Source organism: Symphalangus syndactylus, chromosome 18, assembly GCF_028878055.3.
Source record: "Symphalangus syndactylus isolate Jambi chromosome 18, NHGRI_mSymSyn1-v2.1_pri, whole genome shotgun sequence".
Classification (NCBI taxonomy): Eukaryota; Metazoa; Chordata; class Mammalia; order Primates; family Hylobatidae; genus Symphalangus; species Symphalangus syndactylus.
Window position 1 is genome coordinate 103811872 of NC_072440.2, and position 11278 is coordinate 103823149.

The following is an 11278-nucleotide window of genomic DNA, read 5'->3' on the forward strand; positions in this document are numbered from 1 at the left end:
TCCTACGGGGGTTTCTGTCTTCTGAAGAACCACGTTGAGTTTTCATGGTTTTGATTTAGAAGCTGAAATGAGATTTCAGGGCTGGTTTGGTTTGGGTTCCCCTGGGAGCAGACATGGAGACAAGGATTTTAGTGGGGGTTTTAGTTTGGGAGGCAACCCCAGGTGGGAACACTGGTGTGAAGTGAGGCAGGGAAGGAGTGTGTGCTTCTGAGGCTGCTGTGACAAAGCTGCCAGCTGGATGGCTTCCAACAAGAGAATGTTCTGGCCTGTGGTCCTGGAGGGGAGCTGTCAGCAGGGCCTCCTGAAACAGAGCTGTCAGCAGGGCCCCGTCCTCTGAAGGCTCTGGAGAAGGCTGTGTTCTGTCCCCTTTCCTGGCTTCTGGTGGCCTCAGGCATTCCTTGGCTTATAGAAGCCTCCCTCCCATCCTTCATATCCACATGACATCTCCCTACACTGCCTTCCCTCTGTGTGTATGTCTCCAGGTTCAAATTTCCCTCTTATAAGGACACAGGTCATATCGGATCAGGGCCCACCCTATGACCTCATCTTCGCTTAGTGATATGGTTTGGCTGTGTCCCCATGCAAATCTCATGTTGAATTCCCACATGTTGTGGGAGAGACCCAGTGGGAGGTAATTGAATTATGGGGGCAGGTATTTCCCATGCTGTTCTGATGATAGTGAATAAGTCTCATGATATCTGGTGGTTTTATAAGGGGGAGTTTCCCTGCACAAGCTCTCTCTTTGCCTGCTGCCTTCCATGTAAGATGTGACTTGCTCCTCCTTGCCTTCCGCCGTGATTGTGAGGCTTCCACAGCCATGTGGAACTGTAAGTCCAATAAACCTCTTTCTTTTGTAAATTGCCCAGTCTCGGGCATGTCTTTATCAGCAGCATGAGAACAGACTAATACACTCGGTTACTTCTGTAAAGACCCTGTTTCCAAATGAGATCATCTTCTGAGGTACCACTAATGTACTCCAATGTACCACTTTGGTGGGGACACAGTACCCCAATGTACCACTTTGGGGGGACACAGTTCACCCCATAATAGAAGGGAAGGAAGCTAATAAAGGGTGCGTTGTTTCAGCTTGGGTGGCTCAAATCCTATGGGGACTCTGAAAAACAGTGTGGACCACACCCCAGTTACTAAACTGAGGGCAAGGAAGCTGTGGTATAGATGGACTCCAGTGCCCTATTCGCCCCGTGTGTCCCCAGTCAGGCACATGCCTCAGCACAGTGCTCTTGGCGCTCAGCCCTCAGTGTGAAGGACAGGGCACCTCTGCTCTAGAAGCCCACATGAGGCTCATGGTGGCAGTGCTCGCGATGGATAAAGTGGAATTGACCTCACCATGGCATGTTCAGTGTACTGAAAAGAAAATACTTTTAAAAGCACCTGAGCAGATTTACTGCTGCTCTGCAATATAATTCAATGTGTTGCCTTACATGAATTCACATTATGTGTGAAATATAATACACAATTAGCTATATTATATACGGTATAATTCTTGATTAATTTCCAGCCCTACAGCTTTCTTACCAGAGGGGCAGGGTTGAACTCAAATTAGTCAGTGTAGCTTCTGGTTAGCATTTCTCCTAAGTTCAGAAAGGGAGATGGAGGCAACAGTTGTCCGGAGGAGTCCTAGATGAGTCTTGATCTTGGGGGAATCAGCATCTGGCTGGGTTGCAATGACTGAGAAGGTCTCAACACCACAGCCTGAGATCCAGCAGAGGTGCTGACCTTGAGAGGCCTTGCAGAAACGGCTGCTTGCACCTCTCCGTGCAGCTTGGCAGTTTGTGTGTTGTGTGTTTTCTTGTAAAGTGAGGAAAATCATGTTTCTTTGTTAGGAAGATAACCCAGCACAGAAAGCCCTCTGCCAGGTTCACAAGGAGGCACAGGGAGCAGTGGTGGCTCTTGGCAGAGGAGAGCGGCTTGGGGGCTTTGGTGCAGGGGGGACTGTGGTCCATGGGCAGGGTGGGATTTTGGGGACCCCCCAGAAGTTCCAAGATGCACCCAGACCCCTGGGACTTCATTAGCTGAGGACCCCCATGCACCTGTCCCCTGCTGCCCAGAGCTTTCCACATCAGTCCTGTGCATCTGGTGGTGGGGGTTGTGGGGTGGCATGGCGAAGAATGGGCACTTCCCTGTCTGGCCCAGCCTCTGGCTTCTGGCTTCTTTCCGGCTCATTTGGTGGCTGGTGAAGGTCTGGCTGGTAGGAGCAGAGGACAAGCACTTAGCATGCTTGGAGGCCACCCCGGGGTTCCTGGGTGTGTGGAACGAAGCTGAGCTCCCACATTTGCAGGGGCAGGGAGTATGGGACCCAGGAGAAGGCCAGATATGGGAGTTTGACACATGGAACCCCAGCTGGGGTTGCGTGGCCTCAGACGCATTGTGTTCGGCCAGTCTTGCGATACTATAAAGAAATACCCAAGGCTGGGTAATTTGTAAAGAAAAGGGGTTTAATTGGCTCCCAGTTCTGCAGACGGTACAGGAAGTGAGGTGCTGGCATCTGGTCAGCTTCTGGGGAGGCTTCGGGGAGCTTCCAATCATGGTGGAAGGCAAAGGGGGAGCCGAGGTATCACATGGGGAGAGTGTGAGCAAGAGAGAGAGGGGGGAGGTGCCACACACTTTCAAACAACCAGATCTCAGAGAACTCACTCACTATTTCGAGGACAGCACCAAGCCCTGAGGGATCCACCCACCATGACCCAAACACCTCCCACCAGGCCTGCCTCCAACACTAAGGTTTACATTTCAACATGAGATTTGGGCGGGGACAAATATCCAAGCCATTTCACCTGTCATTTAACCCATGAGAGCCTCCATTTTATCTTCTCTCCAATGGGGCTAATAATGTCGACCTCACAGAAGTGCAGGGAGGAAAGAACTGCATGAAATATTTACATAAAGGGCATAGCACCGTGCCTGGGACACAGAAGGTATTTGATAAACAGAAACTCTGATTACTAATAACATGCAGTGGTTTGGGGTAGCAGATTTGGCTTCCTTAAGAGAGCTGTCTTGGAGGCATTTTTACATCCTACTATATGGTGCTAAAGAGACAACTAAATTCCTGTTTACACGTAAACCTAAACCCTCTTATTCTAACTGTGCCACCACCTTAAAAGACATATATTTATGCTTTCGGCTCTAGCTGTTCACATGTGTAAAAGCGGTACGGCACTCGCGGAGTGACTATGCTCATGTTTGTTAGGAATTGAACAATCACGCTGACTGCACTAACCCTCTATTTGAACTACATTGTGCAAATAAGATGTTGTCTTAAATAAGCTCCTAATATAACTCAGTAATCACTATAGTGCTTTTGGGTGAAATTGTGGTGTTATTACTGAATTTAGCCATTGAGTCTCAAATACGGAACCTTTGAGCAGACACCAGCAGTGCCCAAATGCTGAGTCCCTGGACTGGAGGAGCTGAACGTGGCTGTTCTTGCAGGCTGAAGAGGGTGGGGGAGGGCTGGCATAGTGTGGGAGGTCCGGCATAGTGTGGGAGGTCCCAGTGAGCAAGGGTGAAGAACGATGGCACCGGCTGGAGGTGGCCTCTACCTGATGAGAAGCCTCATCAACTGAGCAGAAGACCTATAAAGGCTGTGAGCCTGTACATTCTGGTGATAGCAGAGAAACAGGCTTTGAGGGTAACTGAAGGACCAGTTACCCAAATAGTGTGAAGGCAAACACAAACCGCAATTTCAATGTCTTGGCTCCAAAATTTTATCACAGTTCTTATAAAGGTCATGGCATTGGGCTTTATGCAGGGGAAGGAGAAAAGTTGTATCTGTTTGCTCTGGAAAAAGCCCTGGGTCTGGAGTTTGAAGACCTAGGTGAAGGGTAGCCAAGGCAGGCCCCTTTACCTCTCTAGGTCAGAGTATTAAGCAAGGCGATGCATTACCCAGAGAACACTTATTGATCACCTATCAAATATTGAGCACCATGAAGCATCTTCTAAACTGCAAGGCACTTTGCCCATTTCAGGTAGTTTTTGAATATCTGCCACAGCTAGGGTGGAGATGGCTCGCACATGTAGTTGGCTTGTCAGGACATGCGGAGGAAACTAATGTGTATTTTAAATGCTCACCATGTGCCAGACCCTGTTCCCAGAGTTTTGCATAAATATTTGGAGGAACTTGCAATGCTCCGTGATGCTCATTTACATAAGGAGCTGAACAATTGCACTCTGATGAACAATCACAGCGTGATCTTCATTTATCAAGTGAAGACACAAATGCTTGGAGCAGCTATGGCGCTTGCCCCTGATCACCCAGTTAAGATGTGGAGGGGCCTCAGACCTCAGACCCACCTCTCTATGAGGCTGCATCCTTTTTCCCTCTCCCTGCTGCCTCAGAGAATGGCAAACATTTGCCTTCTTCTCTCTGATTTTGTAGGTGAGCAACAAGGAATACCAAGAGGAGGTTTCCACACCATGAACAAACATGGCACCAGGATCTGGAAGCTCCGGGCTTCTCCATCTTCTAGAATTCTGGGAGCCTCACATGGCCCCCTCCTTGGCCAGTGTATTAGGCTGTACTTGTATTTCTGAAATACAAATGAATACCTGAGACTGGGTAATTTATAAAGAAAAGAGGGTTAACTGGCTCACCGTTCTGCAGGCTGTACAGGAAGCACGATGCTGGCATCTGCTCGGCTTCTGGAGAGCTCTCAGGAAGCTTCCAATTGTGGAGGAAGGTGAAGCAGAAGCAGGCATCTCACGTGGCCAGAGCAGGAGCAAGAGCACGAGGAGGGAGGGGCTACACACTTTTAAATGACCAGATCTTGCAAGAACTCACTCACTATGGCGAGGATTGTACTAAGAGGGGTGCTGCTGAAATGTTTATGAGAAATCCGCTGGCATGATCCAGTACCCTCCCCCCAGGCCTCACCTCCAACAATGGGGATTCCATTTCAACAAAAGATTTGGGCAGGGACACACATCCAAACCATGTTAGGAAGCGACCCACACAGAGAGGACAGGGAAAGCTGGCTGCTGGGCCTATTCAGGGGTGTATCTGTCACATGGCGGGGGTCTGCAGTCTGGAACCCTCTAGAAGAGTCAGTATTTTCTCTCACACACACATAGAAACCCAAAGAGGACAACCAAGTCTGGTGTGGATTATCTATATTTAATTTTAATTATTGTTGTAAAATTAAACTTCTAGAGATGTATAAAGTGTATTCTCAGCAAGTTTCCACACTGCCTGGGAGTGCTGTTGACACTTTTGTTTGACTGGATGCGCCCTCCCTCCCTGTCCTCACGCTGAGATGCAGGCTCATGCAGACTCTGTGCAGACTACAAGTTTTATGAATGTAGGATTAAACTTCCCATTCTGTGGACAAGGACATTCAGGCCTCGGGAGCTTTAAGAGAGTTGTCAGAGGCCTCCCAGCTGGTAAGTGAGCTTTTCATTTTTAAATCCAACACTCTTCAGCAACAGAGCACATAGAAACTTCATTCAGGATGGACTAGGACTGCAGGGCTGCTGGGGGACACAGCATGGCTGGAGCGATGTGGGAGAGGCAGAGGCGTAGGGATTGGGGATGGGCACTCCATTCTGGCCTCTGTCACCAATTTGCTTTGAAATCTGTAAAATGGCAGTTTGGATGTTACAAGCTGAGCTATGTCCCTTCAAATCACATGAGAAGTCTTAACCTTCAGTACCTGGAAACCATCATTCTCAGCAAACTATTGCAAGGACAGAAAACTAAACACTGCGTGTTCTCACTCATAGGTGGGAGTTGAACAATGAGAACACTTGGATACAGGAAGGGGAACATCACACACTGGGGCCTGTCATGGGGTGGGGGAAAGGGGGAGGGATAGCATTAGGAGATATACCTAATGTAAATGCCGAGTTAATGGGTGCAGCACACCAACGTGGCACATGTATACATATGTAACAAACCTGCACGTTGTGCACATGTACCCTAGAACTTAAAGTATGATAAAAAATATGATAATGTATATGACAGAAGATGATTAAGCCATTAAAATTGTGTTTTGACGTGTAGCTAATAGAATGTTAATATATTTTATTTTACATTAATAAAAATAAGTAATGTATGCTGATTAAAAAAAAGAGGTTAATTAAATTAAAATGAGGTCATTAGGGTGGGCCCTAATCTGCTGTGACTGGTGTCCTTGTAAGAATAGAGATCAGGACACAGACACACAGAAAGGGACGACCATGTGTGGACAAAGGGAGGAATCAGCCTCTGCAGTCCAGGGAGAGAGGCCTTGGGAGGAATCAGCCCTGCCAACACCGTGATCTCGGACTTCCCACCTCCAGAACTGTGAGAAATGCATCTCTGTTGTTTAAGGCCCCGGTGTGGTACTTTGTTAGGGCAGCTGGAGCAGGTGCACACAGATGAGATCATTCCGTAGTATGGGTTTCCACCGATGGCAAACACCAGTATATTGCAACATTGTTTCTTGCCTGCTGGCCACCGTGGACTCATGAGCTTTCCATGGGTCATGGTTGACTTGGAGTTGAACAAATGAGATTGGGTCCTGAGAGGTTTCTGGGGCCTGAGGACTTGGAACTGGTGTTTATCTATCCAGGAGGCACCTCCGTTAGCCCCTTTCCTTACTACCTCTAACCCCTCTCGGATGCCTTGCATGGGAGGCTGTTGGGTTTGTCTGCCCCATAGAGCTCCATATCCCTGACAGGTTTTGCCCTATGAGCAGATAAGTGTGGTAGAAGGAAAGCAGAGTGGCTTATTAAGTAGTTGCATTAGTCAGGGTTCTCTAGAGAGACAGGACTAATAGGGCAGATGTATATATAAAAGGGAGTTTATTAAGGAGAATTGACTCACACGATCACAAGGTGAAGTCCCACAATAGGCCATCTGCAAGCCAAGGAGTAAGGAAGCCAGTCCGAGTCCCAACATCTCAAAAGTAGGGAAGCCGACAGTGCAGCCTTCAGTCTGTGTCTGAAGGCCTGACAGCCCCTGGCAAGCCACTGGTGGAAGTCCAAGAGTCCAAAAACTGAAGAACTTGGAGTCCAATGTTCGAGGGCAGGAAGCATCCAGCACAGGAGAAAGATGGAGGCCGGAAGACTCAGCCAGTCTCGTCCTTCCATGTTCCTCTGCCTGCTTTATCCTAGCCGCACTGGCAGCTGATTAGCTGGTGCCCACCCAGACTGAGGGTGGGTCTGCTTCTCCCAGTCCACTGACTCAAATGTTAATCTCCTTTGGCAACACCCTCACAGACACACCCAGGACCAATGCTTTGCATCCTTCAATCCAATCAAGTTGACACTCACTATTAACCATCACAGTAGTGTTGAAAGAGCAAAGAGAAAAATTGGCAATGATCTTCTCACATTCAGAAGCCAGTAAAATGGGAATGGGAATGAGTGTTATTCACGGTCCTTATTGGTGGAGCTAGCGGGCACTGGAAGCATGTCTGGTCTAGCCTGTGCCTTATTACAGATGGAAATGGGGGGATGGCAGGCAGAGAGAAAAAGCACCTTGCCCCAGGCAGAGCTGAATCCACACACTCCTCTCCTGACCTCCACTCCCCTAATATTTTTCCCTAGATCATCCTCATTTGAGAAATAGGAAAGGGAGAGAAAAAAGATTCTCTTCAGATTCAGAAATGCCTAATGCGTAGCAAACAATGCTTTTAAGCCCTGAAGGACTTCTGCAGCCGAAATTGCTTCTGTTTGTTTGGGTTCAGGCTGCCTTTGTTCATTCCTCTCTGTCTAGAGGAGCTCTTAGACACAGCTCGACTTTATCATCCACCTATTGTGTGAAAATGACGGCGAAGGTCAGAGAGGAATGCAGCAGGCTTATCTCAACTCATCTGAAAATTACCCTCATCACCGGCATTGTTGATGTTCCACCGTGGATGCGCTGCCAACTCCACACACACTTTCTTTAGGTTGCCCAGGTGAGAAGCACAGAGGAGGGGAAGCAGGGCTGGCAGTGCATCATGCCTTCCACAGAAGATGCTGGGCGTGGAAGGTCAGTTGCCTCCCCGGCCCACGTTTGCTGAGAACTTCCTAGACCTGGCAGCCCCTGCCATGGTCTTTCCACGGCAGCACCTTCCTAGAGAGGGAGTGTTCCTAAGGGACTTGCTCTGGGGTCTTTCTTGGGAGGGAGACGCAGCCACTGCCAGGCCATGTGGATGTGGCTTAACAGATCCTTGGACATCATTGTCATCACCATTGAACACCCCAGCATTACTCTTCAGAGGCAGTCTCATACATGGGCTTAGTGACACTTGTCAAGTGGAAGTAAGAAAAGAAGGATTGGACTAGGGCAGCTGCTGAAGGTGGCCTGGGTTCAACCAAGTTCAACAAATAATAACCTTCACTAATAGGGCACCCACTGTGCACATCACGTCTGTCCACACCCTCTGTGGGGGTGTTCATCCCACAAGATGAACGCAGAGGGGATTGAGGCCTGGCGGGCCCATGGTTGTGCAGCCAGGAAGGGGCTGAGCTGGGATCATTCATTCTGTGTCGTGCAAAGCTGAGGCCTCTTCAGATGGCCACGCTGCCCCCACTGGGGTCGTTTGCTGAATTCCCATGACCTGGCGGGCACCGGGCCAGCTAACAGGGACTTGCAAAGACATTCTCAGCCTGGCACCTGGAGTCTGTCCAAGAGCCTTGGGTGTGGAGCAGGCAGTAGATACAAGAGGAAAAATGTCTTTAAGAAAAAGTCAGGCCAGGAGCGGTGGCTACCCCTGTAATCCCAGCACTTTGGGAGGCCAACGTGGACGGATCACCTGAGGTTGGGAGTTCGAGACCAGCCTGACCAACATGGAGAAACCCTGTCTCTACTAAAAATACAAAATTAGCTGGGCATGGTGGTGCATGCCTGTAATCCCAGATACTCTGGAGGCTGAGGCAGGAGAATTGCTTGAACCTGGGAGGTGGAGGTTGCAGTGAGCTGAGATCAAGCCATTGCATTCCAGCCTGGGCAACAAGAGTGAAACTCCATCTAAAAAAAAAAAAAGAATGAATGAAAATAAAGTCTTATTTTTAAAAAGCAACACTTGTTCATCACTGAAAGGTTGAAAGTGCAAAAGAACGAAAAGAGAAGAAAAAGCAACTACCTGTCTTTTCACAACCAGAAATTAACTACTGTTACTTTTTGGTAGATTTTATTTTGGTCTGTTTTTTCCTACCGATTAGTTTTCTCACATAGTTGTAATTACCCATTGATTGTAAGCTTCAGTAGATAAAACCTAAGTTTTTTTGTTTTTTTCATTTTCCATTTTATCCTTAATACCTGTAGAGTGCATTTGGTATGCAGATGGTGCTCAATAAATGGTTTTAAATAAATTTGTAGAATAATAATATATATTTGAATAGTAGTATATATCCAGGTTTGCAGCCTCCTGTCCTCATTTAAAGTTTTAATCTATTTTCCCACATTTTTACTGTATTTTTCTAAATAGCATCTTTTAAATAAATGCATAGTTTAATGTACATATTTTAATGTACTTGCCACTTTCCTGCTGTTGAATATTTTAGACAATTTGCAAGTTTTTAGAATATAGTATATTCTCAATAAGTAATAAAGCAATGAACATCTTTGTGCAGAAAGGTTTTTTCCCATATTATGGGGTATTTCATTTGGATGGCTTCCCAGAAGGTACTTAACAGGTCAAAGTACTAAACGTATTTATTTCAAGTCCTTTGTCTATACATGGCTATAAGCGCCTTTTCAAAGTGTGTGTCGACTTATATTCTCATCAGCAGGATGAGTGGCTCAGGCAGGCAGAATGTGAGGCCTGGAATCCGAAGGCCTGGACTGACGTCCTGGCACTGTCACCCCCTTACAGGTGATCTTGTGTAAGGTGCTTAATTTCCCTGGGCCTCCGTTTCCCCTTACGTAAAGTGGAAGTGATGGCAATAGCTCACAGGACTGTGGTGAGAGTCACATGAGCAAGGGTTGTGACAGTGCATCTTGGACTGTCAGACTCTGAAGTGTGGGTTCTCTGGTGAAGTGACTTACTGTCAGGTAGGCATCAAGCCTGCAGCACCCCGGGACTGAAGAGGTATAGACCCCTGGCAGCCAGGGCACAGCACCCAGAGACTCAGGGTTACAACACTTGGGACTCAGGTGTACAGTACCCTGGGGTTCAGTCGTGAACTGCCTTTGCTACCTGTGGCTGAGGTGTGCATTATCATCTGTACTACCTGGGGCTCGGGTGTGCATCACCAGCATTACCTGGCACTCAGGTGTGCACTAGCTGCGGCTCAGGTGCACGGTACCTGGGACTTAGGAGTTCAGTCCTAAGAATCTCATGTTTTGATGTTCCTGCCCACCTCGTCTGCCCCACTGAAAGCTACAGCTGCTCAAATTAAAAAAACTGGAACTGTGTTCCAGTTCTAGTGACTCAGGTCAAGGTTTGCTCAACAGCCTGAGTACACAGGCTCACTGTTCTGTTACTCATGGCTTCCAATGCACTGTTTGCCAAAGGACTGTGTCAAGAAACACTTGGAAGTGAGCAGTAATTTCTTTCTCTGGTTAAATATACTAGGTCAGAACTATCCTAACAAGTCTCTTCCCTCAGTTGTAGAGGAAAAGAAGGGTACGCAGGTGGTGAATTGCAGTGCTTGGTTGGCAAGTACTCAGCAACAGACAGGAACAAGACCAGCAGAGATCACAGGCAGAAAGGTGATCCACCTTCTAGGAACCTCTATTTCATTTCACCCTCCCTCCTTCCATTCTTGCCTTCCCTCCCTGTGTTCTTTCACTCATTTATCCAGCATCTACATTGATTAGAATACGTGGATTAGAAAATGCAACTCCTGCTCTTAGGGCCTTCTAGGTCTAGGAGGGGACATCAGAGTGAGGGAGTGGTGATGATGTAGTTGTGTGAGGGCTGGCACAGTGGGTGCTGGGCACTAGGGTGCACAGAGACAGCCAGCCCCAGCTTCTCTTAAAGGCTCGGGGCACATGGGGGCCACATTTAAGGGACGTGCTGAGCAAAAGACAATAACATGGGATCCCTGTTTGTGTCAGGGGCCTTCCCACAATGAACTAATTGGGGGGGAGGTGAGGCCTGGCTCCTGAAGCTGTCACATGGCAGCAGCAGGATCTTGGGAGTACAGAGGGCTGGGTGCCTTGGGGAAACCAGATGCCAGCTGGCCCAAGGGCATCAAGTTCTACTTCTGGAGGCTGAGGCCAGCCATGAGCCCCGAGGCTCAAGAAGACCCTTCTGGCAGCTCCCAGGTCCGAAGGGGATTGCAGAGGTTCTTTTATGGCTATGCAGAGACTGAGCAGCGCTTGTTAATTTCCCGAAGGAAGCTG

The 11278-nt window shown here is 48.1% G+C and overlaps 1 long non-coding RNA gene across 1 annotated transcript in view; it reads left to right on the top strand.

Annotated features, from left to right (window-relative positions):
• Nucleotides 1-4962, top strand: part of LOC134733479 (uncharacterized) — a 45578-nt gene extending 40616 nt beyond the window's left edge. Inside the window, exon 3 of the long non-coding RNA XR_010116965.1 lies at nt 4400-4962. This is a non-coding gene — a long non-coding RNA (uncharacterized lncRNA). The remainder of the gene's footprint in view (nt 1-4399) is intronic.
• The last annotated feature ends 6316 nt before the right edge of the window (nt 4963-11278 follow it).